We start from the raw sequence: 20,978 nt of genomic DNA, 5'->3' as shown, positions 1-20,978 counted from the left end.
AATCCATGGTATTATACCACTGTGGCCTTGTGCATGTTGATCTTTTGTGTGTGTTGTGGGGAAGGTTTTTCTTCTCTCATTTCTCTGGCTAAGCTGTACTCATCCTTCAATCCCCAGCTAAGGATCACCTCCTCTTATAAATCTTCCCTTACTCCTTTTCCTGGAAGAATTGGATGTTCCCATGCTCCTCCATTTTTAAAAGAATTCATTCATTCATTCATTCATTTTAGAGAGAGAGGGACATGCACAAGCAGGGGGAGGGGGAAAGGGAGAGAATCTCAAGCAGACTCCATGCTGAGCATGGAGCCCAATATGGGGCTCAATGTCATGACCCTGAGAACATGACCTGAGCCAAAACCAAGAATCAGATGCTTAACCAATGGACTGAGCCACCTAGGCACCCCATCCATGCTCCTTTTTGATGTCATGACACCCTGTGCTTATTTACCTCTGTTATAGCTAGTGTTCCACTATACCCTCACCATTGATTTTCCTGTAGGAGCAGGCCTAATTCATCTGTAGGTTTCCAGAACATGGCATATAGTGGGTGCTTGATATTTATTGAATGAGTGAATGCCTAAGTAAAACAGAGTTTGAATTGATTACCTATATGGATCCTATCCATTTTTTAGCCACTAAGATCTTCTTTGCCATGATAAAATTTCCCAAAATTAAAATATTCATGTGAAAAAAAGTGGAAAAGAACTTGGGGCAAAAGCCCAAGGAGAAGGATTTTGTCCACATGCTTAGGTAAGGAGACTTGAGGATAGTGAAGCATACTGGGCTTATTTTCCCACTACAAGGATGATTTGAGCTAAATGGTTCACCTCCTTAGCTGACCACCTTCTTGGATGATAATTAGCACATGGGTAAACCAGCTGGCTTAAATTGGGAAAGCAGTCTTTTTCAGTGAAATTATTTTTATATTCTTTTCAACTGTACACTACCCTTATTTGCTTTTTATACCACTTTTTTGTGGAATAGTACTCATGCCTACCATTCATATTCCTGGGGTCTTTGCTTCTAAGACAGATTTATTGGGCACTTTTATGAGGTGATCTCCTAGACTCAAATGGGTTTAAACAACTCATTTACCAAAACAAGGCCTAAATTTCTTCAAAATATCTTTTGCTTGCAGTCATTTTCAGTTCATCAGCATTATTGATTTCAGGTCCACCATGATGGGAAATGATTCTCACTGAACTTAGAGACCAGCTCAAACCAGGAACAGTGGAACCCACAGAAAGGTTTGACTTTCACAGCTGAACAGGTGTGAGTCATCTTTAACTTTGTAGGGAGGCCTCTGCTACTACATCACTCCCACATCAGCTGCTCTTGCTTCTGCTCCATCTTCCTTTTGCCAGAGCTGGTTGGGTACAGGGCTAGAAACCAGGTGAGCCAGCACTTACCTCTGCTCGCACTGGTTTATACCAGTCCTCTTCTCTGTGGCCTAGTGTTCTCCTTCTGGGAGCTTCCAGACAAAATCATTCTCTTACAAAGTTTATAGTATGACCTCTCCTTGAAAAATATGCACACATTTTGTTTTTTCTCATTGCTGAAGCTAATTACCACATTACTGCTTTCTGTAGATACCTCTTGACTTACCCAGTATTCTTGCCCTGAACCCACTTAATAACTCGCGTAGGGAGGGCTCTTGAACCTGAGAAAGGCAATATTCCTCCAGAAGGTCCAGCCCAAGACACACCTAGCAAGTCTGTTGCCAGCTCTCTACCTTTCAGAAACTCCTTTAGTATGAGAGAGACCCCTTTAAGGTTCACTAAAAGGCAATTTAGATTCAGCAGAAGTATCAACAACAAAGGTATACCAAAGAAGGAAAATAAGTTGTCAAGAACAGTGAGTAATGGTAGAGTTTTTAAAAATCAATATCTGTTCACATATTTCTGTGCATGGGGTGCATCCATCAAAGTGAGTGGGTGACATTTGTCCTAGCCTGGCTGAGCCAGCCAGTGCTGCATGACTCACCTTCTGTGCTATCAGCAAACCACCAAGCCTCTTGCCTGGGAGTTAACAAACTCACTAAAGGAAACTCTATTCTGAATCTCTCATTAATTGAATCTTTAAATGTAATCCAATTGCCAGCCAATTTACAGATTTCTTCCGTATTTTCTAGCTTGTTTCTAACTTTCCTCCTCATCACTTTTGCAGCCCGACTGGATTTGATTGGGTTTATCGTAGTTTGCTTTGAGGAGAAATTGAAAAACCTCCATCTCTAAGGAGATCATTGTGTCTCCCCCACAGATCAGGTACATCAGAATGGTGATCTCATAGGGTTTTTCCACCCACTCGTTCTGATTTTTAACACAACTATGTGAAAGCCCCAATCATTACCTCTTAAAATCCCCTTTGTGCTCAAAGAGGAAGCTTGGTGAATAGTTCCAGCAAAGTATCAGGAATATCAGATAGCACTGAATCACCAAGTTCTGGAAACAAACCTCAGTTTCTCCAATTATTGGTTCAAGATGACAAAACTTCCCTTTCTCATGTACCAGCGAGGTAACAAAACAGAGATCAGCCTGTCCTCCGACAAACAACACATGAATTGACAAGTGTCCCAGTTTTTCCCACCCCAGCTCATGCTGTGCCCGTCTGGCTACATTGCTTCCCTGGGTGCTCTATTCAAGTCTTACTCATCTTTGGAGGTCCCACTCTCTCTCTTTCCCAACTTTCTACCTCAGAGGGAGCTTTACTTCCTCTGAACTCCTCTGTCACATATGACAAAATTTCTTAAAGGACATTTAGTGTAGGCTTTCCAGGGTAAGGACTGTGCTGAATTCTTATTTGTACACACTTATGGGATGGTGGTTCTTAGCTTACAGCACTGGTATGCAATGCAGCTGGGCATCAGAATCACCAATGCAGCTTCTTTTTTTTTTAAAATAAATTTATTTTTTATTGGTGTTCAATTTGTCAACATACAGAATAACACCCAGGCCAATGCAGCTTCTAGGACATGATTCAGAAGTCAGTGGGTGACCCAATTCTGGCCTTCGAGAGAAGGAAGAGGAGTGCTGGAGACTTCTGGGAAGGGTCTTTCTCTTGTAGGAAGCTTTACTCTTTCCAGCTGTTACACTAGTGGTTACTGGCAGCCACCCTATGATCTTTCTCGCTCTCCTCTCCCCCAGGGGGAGTGTTGGGATGAACCTGAAAAAACCTGGATCCTTAGTCGATCAAGCAAACCTAAGTTGATCTAAATTTGGACTGCTACTTATGTGCACTTGTAAATGCCTAATTGTTTAAGACAGTTCTGTTACATGTTGCTGAAATATCCTCCTAGATACATTTGTCTTTATTCCTTCAATCCCAGGTATCACTTGGGACAATACCCTCTTTAGTAAAGGCTTAATGAGGATTGGTTGGATGAATGAATTCACAGTCATTCATTGAGCACCTATATATGCTGAGAACCAGAGATAAAATAGTAACTAAACAAAGTCCCTGTCATCATGGATTTTATACTCTGGTGAGAATCAAACTGCCTTTGTGGGTCAGGTTAACAGCCTCTGTAGAGAAATAAGCTTTTTGTTTCTGTTTGTGCAAGTAAATAGGTTCAACCAACATATGTGGTTAGAATGAGAACACTTGTGCCAAAGGATCACGCCTTAGGAATTTACCTGACCACCAGAGTGAGTTTCTGCAGTTAAAGAAAAAGGAAATAACAAGTGGGATCATGAAGAATACTTTGTCACCAAGTTCATGACTCAAAGGAAAAACTACAGTGCTCTTATTCTCAGCCACAGAGCATAAGACACATAATGGCAGAGGACCAAATGGGGAGTAACAATCTGAAAGGGTTAGGAAAACTTTATTTTAATGGAATAAATGGAATTGGAGAGGAGAAAACGGATGACCTACTTAGTGCCAATCTGTGAGTATATGAAAGGTAATCACGAGGTAGGGATCAGCTCATTTCTAGCTCTTTCCTCTGTGTGATGCTCATCACCAAAGATTAAGGAAGGAATGACCTCGTGAGTGAAATGCCTGATGTGAAGGCAGACTTTGGGTAGCAGCAGGCCTGGTCAGAAAGCAGATTCAGAGGGGTGGGGTAGGAAGGAGCAGTGCAGCAAAATGAGTTGAAAGGTGAAATCAGGAGGACTAGCAATGATACAAGGCATAGAGAGATGAGGGCTTCATGGACCATGGCTCAGGAAGTTTGAGGCCTGATACCTAAGAAATGAGAGTCAATGACATTGACCCTCCTGTCCTGAGGTCAGTCCTTAATCATAAATTTAGTACCAGCTGACAAACAGGAGACTGACAAAGCATGAACCCTTTCGGGAGATGTCACAAAAGCCTTATGAGATAAGGTATATGACACAGTCAGTGTTGTGTAAATATTCAGTGGTAGCTGAGTTCATCAGGCTGCCCTGGAAGATGGCAGCAGCAAGACCATTCTTTATCCTTAAGCATTAAAATCATAAGTTATTCTGCAATTGGCACAAATTTCAGCTCCCTGAAACAAAAAGACAATTGTGATAGACATTTTTTCTCTCCCACAACTTGTATCTCTGTCCTCCTGATAGATTGAAGTTTTTTAGCGGGGGGAAGCCTCTCCTCCTCTGCCCCCAACCATGTGACCCAGGTGAAGCCAATTCCCAATCATGCTCTTCCATCTAGGAGTGGGTAAGTTGGCTTGACTAATTAGCATATTCCTGCCTCCTAGAAACAATGATTGGTTCAGGAATGGTCATGTGATCCAAATTGGTCCAATGAAAGTCAATTCTGAGATTTTTGCTGGAAAGCCTGGGAAGAGGCAGCTCTCTTTCTGCTGGCTGCTGAGTTGTACAATGTACAACATAAGCACAGAGCTGGCAGGAGCAACTGCATGGAGAGGGCTTGCCAGCAAGTGGAACCAATCCAGAGGAGACAGGGCTAACAGAGAGAGAAGGAGAGATTGCAATTTAATTTTGAGTCTCTGGTACCAGCTGTCCCTAAAGACAGGCCTACTACTGGTCTTCTCTGTTACTATTGCTTAAGACAGTCTAAACTGGGTTTCTGTTACTTGCAACTTAGTGTCCTGAAATAATAAATAATGGAGATCATATGATAACTTGCTTTCCCATCTTCTCAGATGAGTTGATGAGATCCAGCCAGTCAACTTTTATAGTGCTTTCTATCGTCACATTCTAAGCACAGGGGATAAAACCACGAATACAATGGAGTCCTTGCCCTCAAGGAACTTAACTCCTAGCAGGAGGAGACAGCTATTAAACAAGTTAAATACATAAGAAAAGTTCATGCATAGATAAAAAGAACCAAGAAGATTATATTGGATCATGAGCAGGAGAGGATGTTTAGTGGGGGTAGCCAGAGAAGGTCTTTTGAAGAAGGTAGTGACTTTTGAGATGAGGTCATAAGAAAAAGAGGCAGCTGTTCAAGACTGGGGAAGCATGCTCCCATAAAAAGAAGAGCAAATGTAAAGGCTCTCAGACTGGGACAAGACTGGCTTGCCTATTCAGGGGACAGAAAGACAGTGTGGCTGCAGTGTCCTGAGTGAGGGACAAGTAGAGACAGATGAGACTGGATAGGTAAGCTGGACCAGCCCCTTGACCTTCTGAGAATTTGGGCTTTATTCTGAACGCAGTGAGCCCTCACTGGAATGTTAAGAGGACCTGAGTTACCTTTTAAAAACATTATTCTCATTGTCAGGTAAAGGTTGGAGTAAAGGAAGACAAGAGGGAAGTAAGACCTATTGGGAGATAATGCAAGAGTCCAGGCAAGAAATTATAGAGGGACCCTGGACCAGAGCTAGAGCAGCAGAGATGGAAATGGACAGGTGGTGGATTTGGGATATGTTTTGGAGACGGAACCAATAGGATCCATTGATGGGTTAGAAGTGAGGTGTGAGGAAAAGGGATGATTCAAGCACAATGATCAAGTTTTAGCCCAAGCACTTCGGTGGATGATGGTGTCACTTAACAAAAGTGAGAAGTCCAAATTGGGGGACAGACTTGGGGTAGGAAAGAATTCATATTACTGACTTAGCTATGGGAGACGTCCAAGTAGAGATGTCAAGTGGGCAGTTGGTTAGCCACACCTGGAATTCAGCAGAGATATTTAGGCTGGAAATAGTTATTTGCAAGCCATAGACATGGATGGACTGGATGAGGACACCCAACTAAAGAAGACGGGTGGTCAAACATGGCCCTGGGCCTATACCAAGGGGAGGGGGAGCAAAGGGAAATGAGGAATGGCCACTGAGGTAAGAAGAAAGGCAAACATGATGTCACAGAAGCCTAAACAAGTGTTTCAAGAACAACCAAGTTGTCATCTAGGTTGAATGCTGCCCTGAGGCTGAGTAAGTTGAGGATAGACAACTGGCCAGTGGCTTTGGCAAGATGACCCTGATAAGCGACTGTCTAGTTGAGAGATAAGGATGAGAGGCACATGGCAATACAATGAAGAGAAGAAAGCCAAAGGAAAACACCCAGGTGGTAGGTGAGGCTTGCTGGCCAGGTGCTGTAGGGCTAGATGAGTGGAATGTATTGACCAGTCTTTGTGAGGTATATGCTGTCTTTAAGAGTTGAATATTTTTACAGTTCATTTTTAGTTTAAACTTATATACAATGAAACACACCTATCTTAAGGGATTAAGGTTTTTTTTTTTTTCGAGGTAAAAGTCACATAACAAAATTAGCCATTTTAAAGCAAACATTTCAGTAGCATTTAGTACATCACAATGTTGTATAATCCCCACCTTCACCTAGTCCCAATTTTCATCACTCCCAAGGGAAGACCCCATAGACCTTAATGGTATGGTATGGGATTTCCTTTAGGGATATGCTGTCTTAATTCTCCATTTCACTCCAATTCACATTTGTTTTTTAGGTCTGAGCAACTAAACTCCGTGTAAAACAGCTCTTCATTGAAAGATCATGGGCCAAGCCAAAGTAATCTGTGATGTTAGAAGTCAGGATCATGGTATTTTTGGAGAGGACAGAGTGTGTAGTGAAGGGAAGGAGAACACCAGGGAGCTTCAGAGGTGGTCTGTTTCTTCACCTGGGTGGGGGTTGCATGGATGTTTTCACGTAAAGATAATTGTCAAGTTGCACACTCATGATACATACACCTCTCTGTCTGTATGTGTCAACTTAAATTTAAAAACAAAACAAGGGCAGCCCTGGTGGCTTAGTGGTTTAGCGCCACCTTCAGCCCAGGGCGTGATCCTGGAGACTTGGGATCGAGTCCCACGTCGGGCTCCCTGCATGGAGCCTGCTTCTCCCTCTGCCTGTGCCTCTCTCTCTCTCTCTCTCTCTGTGTGTCTTTCATGACCAAATAAATCTCTCAAAAAATAAAAACAAAAACAAAACAAAACAGCTAAGGAATCAGAAGGCCGAGGCTGCAGTTCCAGCGCAGGAGGTGGGGAGCTGTGTGACCCTGTGCAAGCCACTCAACATCTCTGGACCTCACTCTCCCTCATCTGTAAATGGAGAGGATTGAGCCCTTCAAGGATGCCCTTCAAGGTTCCTTCCACCCAACATGGTTCCACATGCCGTTTCCCCCTTTCGAAGTGGGGCGTTTGTGCTGCTAAATCAGCCTGAAGCCCTCCCTGACCTTGGCAGAGGGAGAGTCAGGCCTTATTCATGTTCTTCCTTTCAGAATCGAACAGTTGCAGCTGATGTCTCTGTGGTACCACTTGTCAGCGGCAAGGCAGCTGTGAAGTTAATGATAGTGCAAATAAAAAGCTGCTAGTAATTAGGCGGCTGGATGTTCAAGCATTATTGTTATTTTAAAAAATCAATTAGCTGAATAAGAAAATGCCATTGAGACAAACATTTATTTTTCTCCCTAGCACAGTTCCAGCTGGGTAGGAGGATAATGTGGTCAATTCCAGAAGGGGGAAATATGGCGCTGATATATTGGAAATTAATATATCTTTTTAAAAGTGCATAGGGGAGGACAGAGGCTTTTAAATTTTTTTTAAGCTTTTATAAGGGAGGAAGAAAATTCACATAACCACCTGCAATTTGTACGCGCTACTGCTTTATTAGCAAGCCTCTAGCTCTGGCAATGACCACATCCCCATTTCCTCCTTTTAGAAGGCCTTTCGTAACAAAAAATGCTTTCAGGACATCTTGGGTTATTGATCAGTATTCCAATCGTTGGGATAAGACCTGCGGAGTCTATTTTCAGTCTATTTATTGGGAAGCAAATAAATGGAGAAACACAAAATTTTTCCTCTATGTCTCTTGTTCATTGTTCAAATAACAGCACTTAGCCAAGCAGATCATATAATGATCTGTGTTTGTGTTTGTGTAGAATGCTCACCTGGGCCTGTGTCCTGCATTAACCAGGTGACTCTAGGGCCAGTTATGAAAATTTCCTGTGATTTAGTTTCCTTATCTGTGAAAGAAGATTCTATTAGTACACATACATGGGTGTGTGTGTATGTCGATGCAGGGACACGTGTGTGCACACACATGCACACAAAAATTGGCTTGCATACACCATGGAAAATGCTTCGCTCAATGCCTGGAATGTAACAGGCACTCGGTAAATATAGCTATTTTTACTCTGGGGGAAAAGGTAGTTCTTATGCCTGTGGGGAAGGGGCAGGGAAGTGTTAGGTAGCAGAAAGTGGATCCAACTGTTTTCCTATTAAGTGGCCATATGGACTCCTGCATGTAAAGGCTCTTGACCACTGTGGCTCTCATAAGACCCCCAGCAGGGCTTTTAGACTTCTCTGTGCTTATCAGTTTTTAGTCCCTGCTCGTTGCACTTTGAGAACCACAAATAGCCCTGGAGAGAAGGAGTCAGAAGATCTGACTGTTCCCCTGTAATGGATGATGACCACACCCCCTGCTGCCACAGCTGGTGACACAGGCCTTTAGCATAATGGAAGGCATTTGGGGTTCTATTTTTCTCTCACTGCGTAGAGGATTACTCACCTCACTCCTCTGTGTCACAAGGAAGGAGAGTGGGGGTGGGGGGGACACAATAAACTGCCAAGGATGAGTCAAGTTTTAATAGAGCATCTTTGCTCTGAAGGCAGTGACTGCTACTTCTTATGCATTCCTGAGATTGAAATTGCAAAGCAAGTCTCGAGCTATTTTACTTCTTTCTTTTTGGGGAAGGGTGGCAACTGCAACTGTGGGTTTTTTTTTGTTGTTGTTGTTGGGGTTTTTTGTTTTTGTTTTTGTTTTGAACTATATTTTGACTGTGTTCCTTCTAGGTTGGAGAATGAGGAAAGTGATACTCCCAGAACTGGCTCCTTTAGGCCTCTGTGAGTCTTGATTATGAACCCTCCTGGCTTGTGCCTCTTCAGCTCTAAACCTTCTCCTAAAACATCGAACCCCTTCTGAGCATTTCTGCCCTTCCCTTCCAGAAGCAGCCACAGTCAACTGGCTCTGGATTGAAAATGAGTGTGGAGAACTACTCCTTCCCTGACCAGTGTGCCTTTGTGGACTTCTTAGCAGGTGTGCCATCTATCTGCTGCTAGGTTTAGTTCAGTCAGGAAACTGGTTGATTCCCACATGTGTGTATGTACCACCACCTGTAGCTTCAACTTCCCTATAAAGCTCTTTTCTCAGAGTGGTGTGGAGTCTTTCTTTCCGCAGGAGGTTGGAGGTGTCAAGGGAGATGTCAAGGGAGAGGAGTGCTAATGAGAGAGGAGACAAGATCAGTTTTAGGATCACTTAGTGTTTCAGTTAAAGGATATTTCTTATAACCCAGTGTATTTGCATATATTTTCTTATTTTCATGGTATGAAGCAGAGGAACAATCAGAAAGTAAAGGGTAGGGGCAAGTTTAGGGTACAGGGCAGGAGAGAACACAGGACACTGTTGAGTTGACCAGCCAATTGGCAGCAGCATATTTTAAGCATCTCCAAAGACCATAGGAAACAACATGGCAAAAAACATTGATTTTAACTGAACTAGTGTGCTTGAGGCCAGCAGTTCCCAAACACAGGGGAGCATTACAGTCACAGGGAGCTTTCCGATGATACATGTTCCGGGCCGTGTGCCGGGGAATTCTGAGTCCCTGATCTTGAATGGGTATCTTCAGTTGAGAAGTTTTCTCAGGTGGTTCTGATGACCAGTTAGGTTGTTTAATTGCTAAGTTGTGCCACATTTCAAGGGGAGATGGTCACATGTTATCTACCATCAACAAGGCAGCTCAGGCTTACATCTATACTTTTTGTTATGCAATGTAACACACAAACAGAAAAGCACACAAAACAGAAATGTGGTGCCAAGCAAACACCCAAGTGTCAAAATAGAACATTGCCAACAGAATGTTTATTGGAAACTGAATAAAAATCTTCAAAATTTCCGAATTTGTAAGCTACTAGAGCTGTTCCATTTCTCCAGCACTTGAATTGCAAGCCTTGGGTTTTAGATATATCTCTGGGGGATCCCTGGGTGGCTCAGCGGTTTGGCACCGCCTTTGGCCCAGGGCGCGATCCTGGAGACCCGGGATCGAATCCCACGTCGGGCTCCCAGTGCATGGAGCCTGCTTCTCCCTCTGCCTGTGTCTCTGCCTCTCTCTCTCTCTCTATGTGACTATCAAAAATAAAAAAAAATAAAAAAATAATAATAATAGATATATCTCCGGAAACCCTTGAGCTTTTCTCTGACTTTTCACCCTTTGTAATCTTGCACTTGGATCCTGTGATTAACCAGGAATCAGCATCTCATTTCAAACCCTAGCTAGTTCCTCCACCTGCCTGCGATCTCAGATAAGTTCCTTTACATCTCTGGCCTTTAGATTTCTCATCTACAAAATAAGAAAAATAGTAATATCTACCCTGTAGGATTTTGCAAGCATTAAATTTATTGAGCAAACTCAATATTGCCTGGCAATCTATGACTTTCCTATGAGACCCTGTTTTCACTTTGCTCTTCTCCGAAACGTCTCTTCCCAGAAATTAGTCCCGTGCCAAAGGGTCATGCCATTTCCACCTGCATAGAGACATGCTCTCTTATCTCTTGCCTTAAAAAGGAAACAAGCAAACAAACAAAAACCCTCCTTGGGGATCCCTGGGTGGCTCAGCGGTTTAGTGCCTGTCTTTGGCCCAGGGCGGGATCCTGGAGACCCAGGATCGAGTCCCGCATCGGGCTCCCGGCATGAAGCCTGTCTCTCCCTCTGCCTCTCTCTCTCTCTCTCTCTCTCTCTGTCTATCATAAATAAATAAAATATTTTTTAAAAACCCTCCTTGACCCCACATCTCTCTCTCCTGCCATTACTTTATTTTTCTGCCTCCATTCCCGGCAGCATTTTTGTCATCACCGTCTCTGCTCATTCACTCTATGTGGTCTCCTCTGTGCTCTGCAGTTGGGTTTCTGCTGTCCCAAAGCCACCGTGACCACACCTGGCAAGATGACCAAGAATGTCTGCATTGCTCCGGTCCAGCTATTACCGTTCTATTCTGAACTTAGCCGGTCTTTTGGCCGCATTTGACAAAGTTGACCCTGCTGAGAGCTGGAGAGAGAAGCCTCTGAGCTGAGGGAACTGAAAATCCAAAAGCTCTGAGGTGGGTACAAGCTCAATGGGTTCTATAGCAGAACACAAGGGCTGGTATGGCTGGAGCATAGAGGGAGGAGTATGAGCTGAGAGGGCAAAGGTCTGCAGGGGCCAAGGCATGTGGTGCGTCATCAACTCAAGTGAAGCTTCTGCCCAGCGACTGGCATGGAGAAGGTGCTCAGTGTTAGCTATTATCCCTGTTATTGTTAAAATCTCATTAGTGCCAAGGGTGACAAAGAGGAGCAGGGAGCTGGGTAGGGACACAGGCCTCGAAGAGCTTTCAGCCTGCTGAGGGTCTAGATTATATCCGTCATGTAGGCACCTGAATGAGAGTCCACAAGCCGATTTCTTAATGGTTAATTTGTTGTCATTGCCCCTCCCCCTACCCACACACTTTCTGGTGAATTGTGTCCCTATCCTGTGATTCTCTCTGGATAATTAAGGTTTAGTGTTTCACTTGAAAGGGAGCAAAAGTGGGCTGTAAGTCCCTGTGAAGAAAGAGATGACTAAGAAGCTACAAACCATGTGATTACCATGAAGGCTGAGGACAGACAGTGGCCCCGTGTCCTCTCTGCTTCTCCCGTCTGCTCAAAGTAATCCCTTCCAAATAAATAGTAGCTGGTCCGTTGTTTCATTTGTCCAAGCTGCATGTTACACAAAGGAAATGAGACTCTGGAAGCAGCCTTTTTGTTTCCTGATGCAACACGGGTGACCTAAAGCAGGTGTGTTTTTATCCTTCTGGTGTCTTTGCCACACACATTCATACTGTGGACATATCTGCAGTTGCACACACACACACGCACACACTCAACACACATTCGACATGTAAACACACTTACTGACTCAGTGCATCCTCAGATCTCTAACACACACACACACACACACACCTTTGTCATATCTGAAATTAATTTGCTTTCGTTTCCAAACTCTGACATTAGCAGTTCTTCCTCAAAATGATAAGCCCATAGAGCATTCTGGGTAATGGCATATAAATGAGTAAGATCACTGTGTTCCCTGTTTTTGATTCTGCTAGGCCATTCATATGGCAAGAAATATGCTAGGGTAGAATGTATTCTATTCTTAATCTGATTGTTTTCAGACTTTTGTGCTTGAGGACATTTTGTCATTGTACTGGTTTTCTGGTGTTCCTCCTTTTCATGTCTGGAAGCTCAATATTCTTTTCTGTCATGCACCATTTCCAGCATTCCAGGCCAACATGATGTCTTTATCCTTATCCTCTCCGTTTTAGATTCGAAAGCATCTGTCGAGTGTCTGAATGTGTCTGGCTCAATACAGGTGCTTCACCTGAAGAAAACCTAAAAAAGTATTAAAAATCAAAGCCACGGAAGATCTCAGCAAGATTTCTTTGACAATTAGTATTTTTCTTTTTTTTTAAATTTTACTCTATGTTAATCATCTTATCTTAGAACCTATCAATCGGCCACTGATAGAAATGGGGAAAAAAGGTGGTCCATCACCTACAGATCAATTAAGAAACAATGACATACACAATATCAAAACCAAGACACACAAAGAATGAAAAATCAAGCCACATAATGGGGGGAAATGTTTGCAGCACATTAATGATTAAGGGGGCTTAAAGAATCAATTCAAGTAAAAATGGGTGAAAAAGCGAACACTTCACATGAGAAATCCTAATGCCTAGGGAACGTGTGAGGAGTGCCCACAACCTCACTATCAATAGAAGCTTCAGATTATTAATAGGGGTAAAATTTTAGATGGACAAAAACTAAGAAGACTCCTAATTCCAACTGTTGTTGAGGATGCTGAGCAGCCGGAGCTCTCTCGTGGGAGAGTACACTATCCAAAGCCTTTGGAACACTGTTTGGCAGCATCCACTGAAGCCAAACACAAAACGCCGGACTTGTGAACAGCAATTCCACTCCAAGTCCCAGTCCTAGCTGCTGACAACACGTGCACAAGCCCAGTGACGAAAGCAGCAAGATTTGTGATGGTCTGGAAGTGAAAACAGGACAAACGACCACCAGTAGCCAACTGGATAAATGGATGACATGCTGTTTACCCTGTGGAATAGTTAGCAGCAGCAAAGACCATCACGCCACAGCTTCAAACGATGACGTCAGTGAAGCTCACAGACTGTAATCCTCCATCCTCCATCCAGGGCCAGACACTCTGGGGTCAGACACTCCGATAAATTTGGTGACTTCCTAATGCTGGAGTTAGTCTGCAGAGCTGTGCCTGCTTGGTGCCCAGATCTTTTGGAGGGTGAGAGAGGGTCCCTGATAGGGTCTCCAGTAAGAGGAGTCCTGGGCTCCCCCCGGGGAATTGCCATGGTTCCTGTCACTGCTGTTGAGAACATTCAGCTTGCTGGTTCTTGAATCATAGGTGCTTGTTCAGTTGAGTCAGAGGTCTTTCCTGCTTCTCATCGGCTGGGTACCTGTGCCTCCAAAGTGTTTCCCCAGCTCCTGCTGCTGTTCCCTGCTGTGGACCCTGCCTTCCTGGTGCCTCCTCCTCAGGGGCATGGGGATGGTGTAGGGCCCATGAGATTCTTAGCTACTTACATCCTTCATTCCTCTGTTCCCACTATAATTTCAAGCCATATATATGTATTGTCCAAAATCAGGTTAATCCTAGGAGCATTAGAGAATGAGGCCATCCTGGCCCTGGCCTCCGTATATGTAGCCCAGATGTAAGCCACACAGTGAAAATGTTAAGACATTTGAGTGAATGCAAAGTACCAGGAACCTACCTTTCTCTCCAGAAAATCTCCAGCCACCTCTTTTCCTTTCCAGGGTCAGGTTCCTATAGCCCCACTCTTTATGTTTTTCAGCGCCTCCAAAATAGGCTCCTCATCTGCCTCCCCATCCACACCTTTTTTAAAACCTCATAATAGTGTACTACACACACAGTTTGCCTTTTCACCTGTATTTCTTGGCAGCTGGACATTTAGATCTGCCTGGTTAAAGGGTTCATAGTACTCCAGTATAAAGAGGTGCTAATGGCTGGACACTTGGGATCTTTTTTTCCTGGTTTTTGTCTAATAGGCTGCAGTGAAAAAGAATCTCCCTGCTTAATCATCTTTCCCAAGACTGAGTTTCCTTGGGTAGTTAGAAGAATGTTTAACTTTTTCTTTCAAGAAAAGAGGATGTGAGCTGAGAGGAGCCTTCTGTGGGCCTGCTGGGAAATTGGGGCTCTTCTGTGTAGTAGCAGGGTCATCTTGGGAGAGCCACTTATCACATGGAGGTGACATGGGAAGATGCCCATAAGAATGGTGAAATGCAATAACATGTTGGTTGAGATGCTTTAAGAAGGGGACACCTGGGTGGCTCAGTGGTTGAGTGTCTGCCTTTGGCTCAGGTCGTGATCCCGGGGTCCTGGGATGGAGTCCTGGATCAACCTCCCCACAGGGAGCCTGCTTCTCCCTCTTCCTATGTCTCTGTCTCTTTCTCTGTGTCTCTCATACATAAATAAATAAAATCTCTTTTTTTTTTTTTAAGATGCTTTAAGAAGTTGAAAACATTATACGGCAACAATAAAGTGTGACTAAAGTAATGGGGCAGATTTGACTGGAATCATCTACTACAACCAGCCATATACCTTTATGTTTGGATAGATGATACCTGGAAGTCTGAGAACACCTAATTCAGACCCTGGCGGGGAAGGGGGGAAGGACTAGAAATGTACTGTCTTGTGTAGAAGTCCATGGGGTAGGCTGGCTTCAGGCACTGTGAGATTCAAATGCTCAAGTGATGTCACAACGCTTGGATTTCTTTACTTAGCTCTGTCTTCTGATGTATTGGCTTTCATAAGTCTTCTTGTTGTGGGGACAAGATGGCCACAGCATGTCTCCTCAGGCTTTGGTACAGCAGGAAAGGGAAAGAATCTTCTTCCCTAGTAGCTGAAACCTGTCCCAAGTTAAGTCTTCTTGACCCTAATTGGAGTTGTCAGTCAGGTAGGCATTTCTGAACTACCCAGAGAATATAATTCTCTGGCTGTCTCAGCCCAGATGTAATACCTTTTTTGGAACTCAAGGCAAAGTCAACTCTGCTAGAATCCTCTGGACTGAGAGAAGAAGAGTAGACATCTGAACATAAACCCAGTGCTATTCTGGCATTAAGTGAAATGGACAGTGGGCCATCAAGAAGCCACAAATTCTCACTGCATTTAGGGACTTCCTGTTCTTGTGAGCCTGTCGTTTCAAAATTCTGTCTCAGCTGAGTTTCCTTCAGGGAATATCTCCACATTTTGTTTTAGGTGGTGGTAGAATATTAGATGCACGTATGTGGCAAGAGAAATGTTTGCATATTGAAAGTGTTTCTCTTTTTCTGAGATAGCTCTTCCTCCTATCATGCAAAGAGGTTTACCTCACAAAGGCCTGGCAAAATGAATGTAGTTCTTAATCGGAGTTGCAGGGAAAGCAAACACACAAAGGCTGAGCATCCTCCCTCTGCACAGCTAAGAAGAGATTAAGTGCAGAAACCCCCCCAATACGTGCAAGGTCATTTAAATCAGAGCAGAGAGGAGGAAAAAACCAATAATTGTTTTTTGATCGAACGTGATTACATTTTAGATAAGCTCATCCACGCTTTTGCTGTCACAAAGGGAAAGTTGAGGAGGTTGCCAAATAAGCTCCCCTACCTTCAAGTTTTGAAAGAGCCAATTATGAGATGCAAATGACCCAAATCTGGGCTAGGAGTTTAACCCTGAAATAACCGATAAGCATGTCAGTTCTCTAATCTTTTCTTAGGGTGTACATCTGTTTTGACTCCTTTCTGTGTCGTCTGTTTCTTTTTCCTACTCTACCTCACCCTCCAGTCTTCATGTTCTGGGAGCTGGCTGGCCTCACTGCGCACAGGGGAGCACAGCGCTCACGACCCATGGGCAGGTGCTGCTGAGCTACAGATTGCTGCCCAGTCACTCACCATTCATGTAAATCCGTGGTACTATCCTGCCCTCGGCTCTGCTTTTGGAGAGAGTGGGGGGCCCCGGGATAGGTGAGCCCCAGGAGGCAAGCCGGAGGGAGCCACCAAGAGCATGGGTGCAGAGCAGCCCCTCTGATGGCCACATGGCGGAAGCAGGACCAGAGGGGCTTGCTTGGCTCTTTTCTGTCTCTTGGCCAAGCAGTGCCCAGCTCCTTCCTCCGCAGTCCTTATTCCCAGGCAATGCATTCCTCTGTAATCCAGTACCCACAACCGTGGTAGCCCTCAGACTTTGCTTTGTGTGGTCAGTAACAGGTTTTAACATATTTTAAATTTAAATGCCTTCGGGTCCGGTATATGTGTATATATGGATGTATGTATAAAAGCCTTTTGTTTTCCACAGTCCCTACTCCTCCCTATTGCCTTTCACAGACTGCTTCATTACACCTTATCTGACTGACCTTCAGCTAGTAGGTAACACATTAACCCTTTCATTTTTATCACCTTAATTCTCTCTCTCCTTCTTCTCTCTGAAGCAAACAATAAACATCGAGGAATGCCTCAGTCCTGAGTGTGTACCTCTACCGCTTCACTGAGCCACACTGGGTCCCACTCTCCAAGTCTGGCTTTTCTGTCCCCAGAGAAGCCACCCGTCTCTGAGTCCACATTTTGACCCATCTTCCTGCCAAGCCCTCCAGCCTCCTCCTAATTAATTCATACTCCTCCAGAGCTCCGCTGAAAGGGCACTTGCTCAAGAAAGCCCTTCCTGACTCCCCCCAATTAGGACGGATCCTGTCACATGCTCAAAATACCCTGTACTCTTGCTTCACAGCATTTACCTGAATGGTCTTGCAATAGTTACCTGTCCTCTTTCCTCCCTCCCCACAAACACCTCCCAACCTTGACCACCTCCCAAATGCAAGCTCAGGGAGGGTGGTTACTCAGTTTGTCGTTTTCCTAGTTTATCTCCAGCCCCAACGGAGCACAATCAGAGTGCTCTTACATGTTGATCAGTGCGTGAGTGAGTGAGTAAATGAGAAGATGGTTAAGGCATCAGACTTAGACTGAACCGGCAGGGAGGAGAGTTTCAGGGGGAGGACTGCAGGGACGCAGGGTTCAAGGGAGCATAGCACGAGCATATGATGGTACCATGTGGAGTCTGGTTCATTCATAAATTCCAGCCTCTGTGAATGCACCAGGCTTCCTGACGTCCCCTCAGAGTGGGGACCCAGCAGCCAGAGCGTTTCCCAGCAGCCCACCAAGTGTAGGCAGAGAAGGGTTTCTCCCCTCCCTTGGGCTCTTTCACTTGAGCCCCAAAAGTCCCCTCTTGCGCTCCTTCTGGTAAGCTTTCCTCACCTTCCCCACTCTGTTTAGACTCCTCCCTCCATTCCCTCTTGAAATAAAAGCCATTTAGTGATATATTCCTTGGTTTCTCTTTTTTCTATCTCAAATCTGGCCTTCGGCAGCACTTATCTTTAGTGATATAGGGTGAGCAATCTTCCCAGGAAAAGTTTTTCTACATGTCTGTGGTTTAACCTGAATTGTTTTTGTTTGAGGTTTAAATGGATCTATTGATTTTCTGACCCATTCAGGAACTTCGCTATTTTTAAATAAAAGAGGGAAGTACCAAGTAATAGGAAATTGAAACCAATTTCCATGGATGCAAGTCACCTTCAAGAAGGACAGACCACCTTTTGGAGGCCTGATATAGTGGGGGAAGGACCCTATTCTGGGTGCAGAGATCGAGGTGCTGAGCCTACTCTTGCCGCAACCCCTCACTGGTGGCCCTGCACTAGCCCTGTCTGCACCATGAGGGTGTCTGTCCCAGGATGGATCTTAAGCCCCTCTAACCCTGATGACTCACCTAGGGCCCTGAGCTCAGCATCAGTGAATGTCACTCTTTCCCCCTGCACTGAAGCCCATGAAAGCCCCGGAGGGCATGGGTCACCAGGTGGCAGCTTCCTCGGTGGGCTTGCCTGTGTCCTTGGACAGTCCTCATGCCTGTCTAGACAGGGAGTGCATTGTGAGGTCCAACTTACAGGAATGGAAGGAGATGAGAGAAATGGCTCTTTCTTTGTTCTGTGTATACCCTAAATGAGCCAACCTCTTACTTCCACCCACTGGGCACAGGAGCTGGCCTCATGGTTGGTGTTAAAGGATTGTGTGTTTGTGTTTCCCCCACCACTGAAATTCAGATGTTGAAATCCTAATCCCCAGGGTGATGGTTTTAGGAGGTGGGGCTTTCATGAAGTAATTAGTTCATGAGAGTGGAGCCCTCATGAATAAGATTGGTGTCCTTATACAAGAGACCCCAAAGAGCTAGCTCACTCTCTTTCCACCATGGGAGGATACAGGGAGAAGTTGGCTGTCTGTAGCCTGGAAGACAGTTTTCACCAGAACCTGACCATGCTGGCATCTGGTTCTGAGTTTTGAGCCTCTAAACTGTGAGAAATAAATGTGTGTTTTTTAAGCCACCCAGTCTAAGGTAATTTGTTATTACCTGAACTAAGACAGTTGGGTCGGAAGAGGTGTTCTCTGCATACACAGGGGTCTCTCCATAGTGCCTTGTGCTCTTTTCTCTCCTCTAGTCTTTGCCACTACTGATTAGAATACACCAGTATGGTCAGGCAGGAAATGTGAGGAGGTCTCCTACTCCTCTGCACCCCTATCCTGATCAGGGAGGCATATTCATCACCAAAGGGGACATAGAATTGGTCAGTCATCAAGTATTTTCCCTCCCCTGGGGAACACATCATAGTGGAACAGAAGAAATCCTTGAAAGAGTCACTGGTTCAAGGACACTTATGGCAGTTAATAATAAAACACCAAGTTAATGCTTCCCAGGACTGGGGAAACTAGGATCCATTCATCCCAGAGCCCTAGGAAGCAATGGCAACCATGTAAGGAAGCCTGGAGCTGGTTAAGGATTTGGTGTTGGGCATTTAAAGGAGATGGTGGGTGGAATCCATGTGTCAAGTAGTGTGAGTGCTGCCACCAAGTTATGCTACCATATCTGGCTTCTGAAACAGGATGAGATTTGGGGCCCTCGGGTGGCTCAGTTGGTTAAGTATCTGTCTGGGGTACTGGGGTTGAGCCCCACATCGGGCTCCTTGCTTGGCTGGAAGCCTGCTTCTCCCTCTCCTTCTGCCTACTACTCCCCCTGCTTGGGGGAGTAATAATAAATAAACAATCTTTTCCAAAAAAACAATGAAACAGGATGAGATTTATAGCACCAAGCATGGCTGGCCTTCTGGCTGCAGGCTTAACCCACCCAGACCCTTCCACTCTTCCTAAACACCTTTCCCTGTTTGGAAAATTTTATGAATCTCTAGTTTTCTAAAGAAAAAAAAATTGACCTCCCTTGCCAGGCCAGTGCTCATGGCTGTTCCATTCTTCCACAATGGAGCCTCCTGAGACATTTTCCGCTTCTGCCATCCATAAGCCATGAGGGCAGTGGGGCACAAACCTCCATGCCCACCCACTCCTTGTCCTCTAGTCCCTGTTCCTTTTTAGGGGTCTATTTCTGAGTCACCTTTCTTCTTGAAGCACCCCCCATCCACTTGGTCCCTATGGGTCCCTTATCTCTCTAAATTCCATTATAGAAATGAACTACAACTCAGTTCTGACCTTCTGAGGGCAAGGACTGGTTCTGTATTGTTCACCGCTGAATAACATTCATTATCTAGGGCAGTAGCTGGCACATAATAGATGCCCAATAGATAATTACTGATTTAATGAATTCCATATTTTATTATTTGTCCTGTTTCATGTATGCAATTTGGTTGGCCCAAGTAGACTGCAAGCTTTTCAAAGCTTAAACCTGGTCCCATAACAGGTACTTGTAAAACTCTTGTCTATTGATGTAGGTGGCCATCAGAGCCCAGAGAGGGTAGTTACTACATAGGATTGGGCAAGGCTGAGTGTCTTTGCAGATGCTTTTTCTGGAATGTAATTTGATACCTCAAACCAAGAGCCTTAAAACTGTCTACATCCCTAGACTTGAGAATAGTTCTTCTATAAATACGTCCTAAGTAAATTAACTGACATGTCATCAATATTAATAAAACAAGAATGGCTGCAATTTTCTAAATGGCTAGGCACTTATATGTGCCAAACCCTCAGCTGCTGGCCATCTTACATATATTCCTTCCGATGATACTAAGTTCCCTCCAGAACCAATATTTTGGAAATTCAGGGAAAGGAAAGTGAAATCTCATAGCAGAGATCTAGGGCAGTTTTCTCAGAGGAGGTAGCATTCAAGCAGAATCTTGTAAAATTATAGAACCCCAATAGATTGGGAGTTGTCAAATTGTGATCTGTGGGTTAAATCTGGCCCATGTCCTATTTTTGTAAATAAAGTTTTATTAGAACACAGCCTTGCTCATTCATTTACATACTGTCTCTGGCTGTTTCCATGCTACAATAGTGAAATTGAATAGTTGTGGCATAAATTGTATGACCTGCAAAGTCTGAAATAATGTTTGAGCCTTTACAGAAAAAGCTTGCTGACCCCTGCAATATATGGTTTCATGTGTATGGGAGGAGCCTATAAGATAAGGAAATCCACAGCTTCTGGTTAAAACTAATATTCATTTC

General features: G+C 44.3%; 1 long non-coding RNA gene across 1 annotated transcript in view; it reads left to right on the top strand.

The window, feature by feature from the left end:
• The window catches only part of LOC140620885 (uncharacterized), a 39,800-nt gene extending 19,159 nt beyond the window's left edge, over positions 1 to 20,641 (top strand). The window contains exons 2-5 of the long non-coding RNA XR_012020613.1: positions 9,191 to 9,241; positions 9,344 to 9,434; positions 11,293 to 11,491; positions 12,731 to 20,641. This is a non-coding gene — a long non-coding RNA (uncharacterized lncRNA). The remainder of the gene's footprint in view (positions 1 to 9,190; positions 9,242 to 9,343; positions 9,435 to 11,292; positions 11,492 to 12,730) is intronic.
• Positions 20,642 to 20,978: the final 337 nt, after the last annotated feature.

The sequence above is a fragment of the Canis lupus genome, chromosome 29 (genome assembly GCF_048164855.1).
Source record: "Canis lupus baileyi chromosome 29, mCanLup2.hap1, whole genome shotgun sequence".
Taxonomy (NCBI): Eukaryota; Metazoa; Chordata; class Mammalia; order Carnivora; family Canidae; genus Canis; species Canis lupus.
Note: the sequence above shows the minus strand (reverse complement) of the source record. Positions and strands in the feature narration are given on the sequence as shown.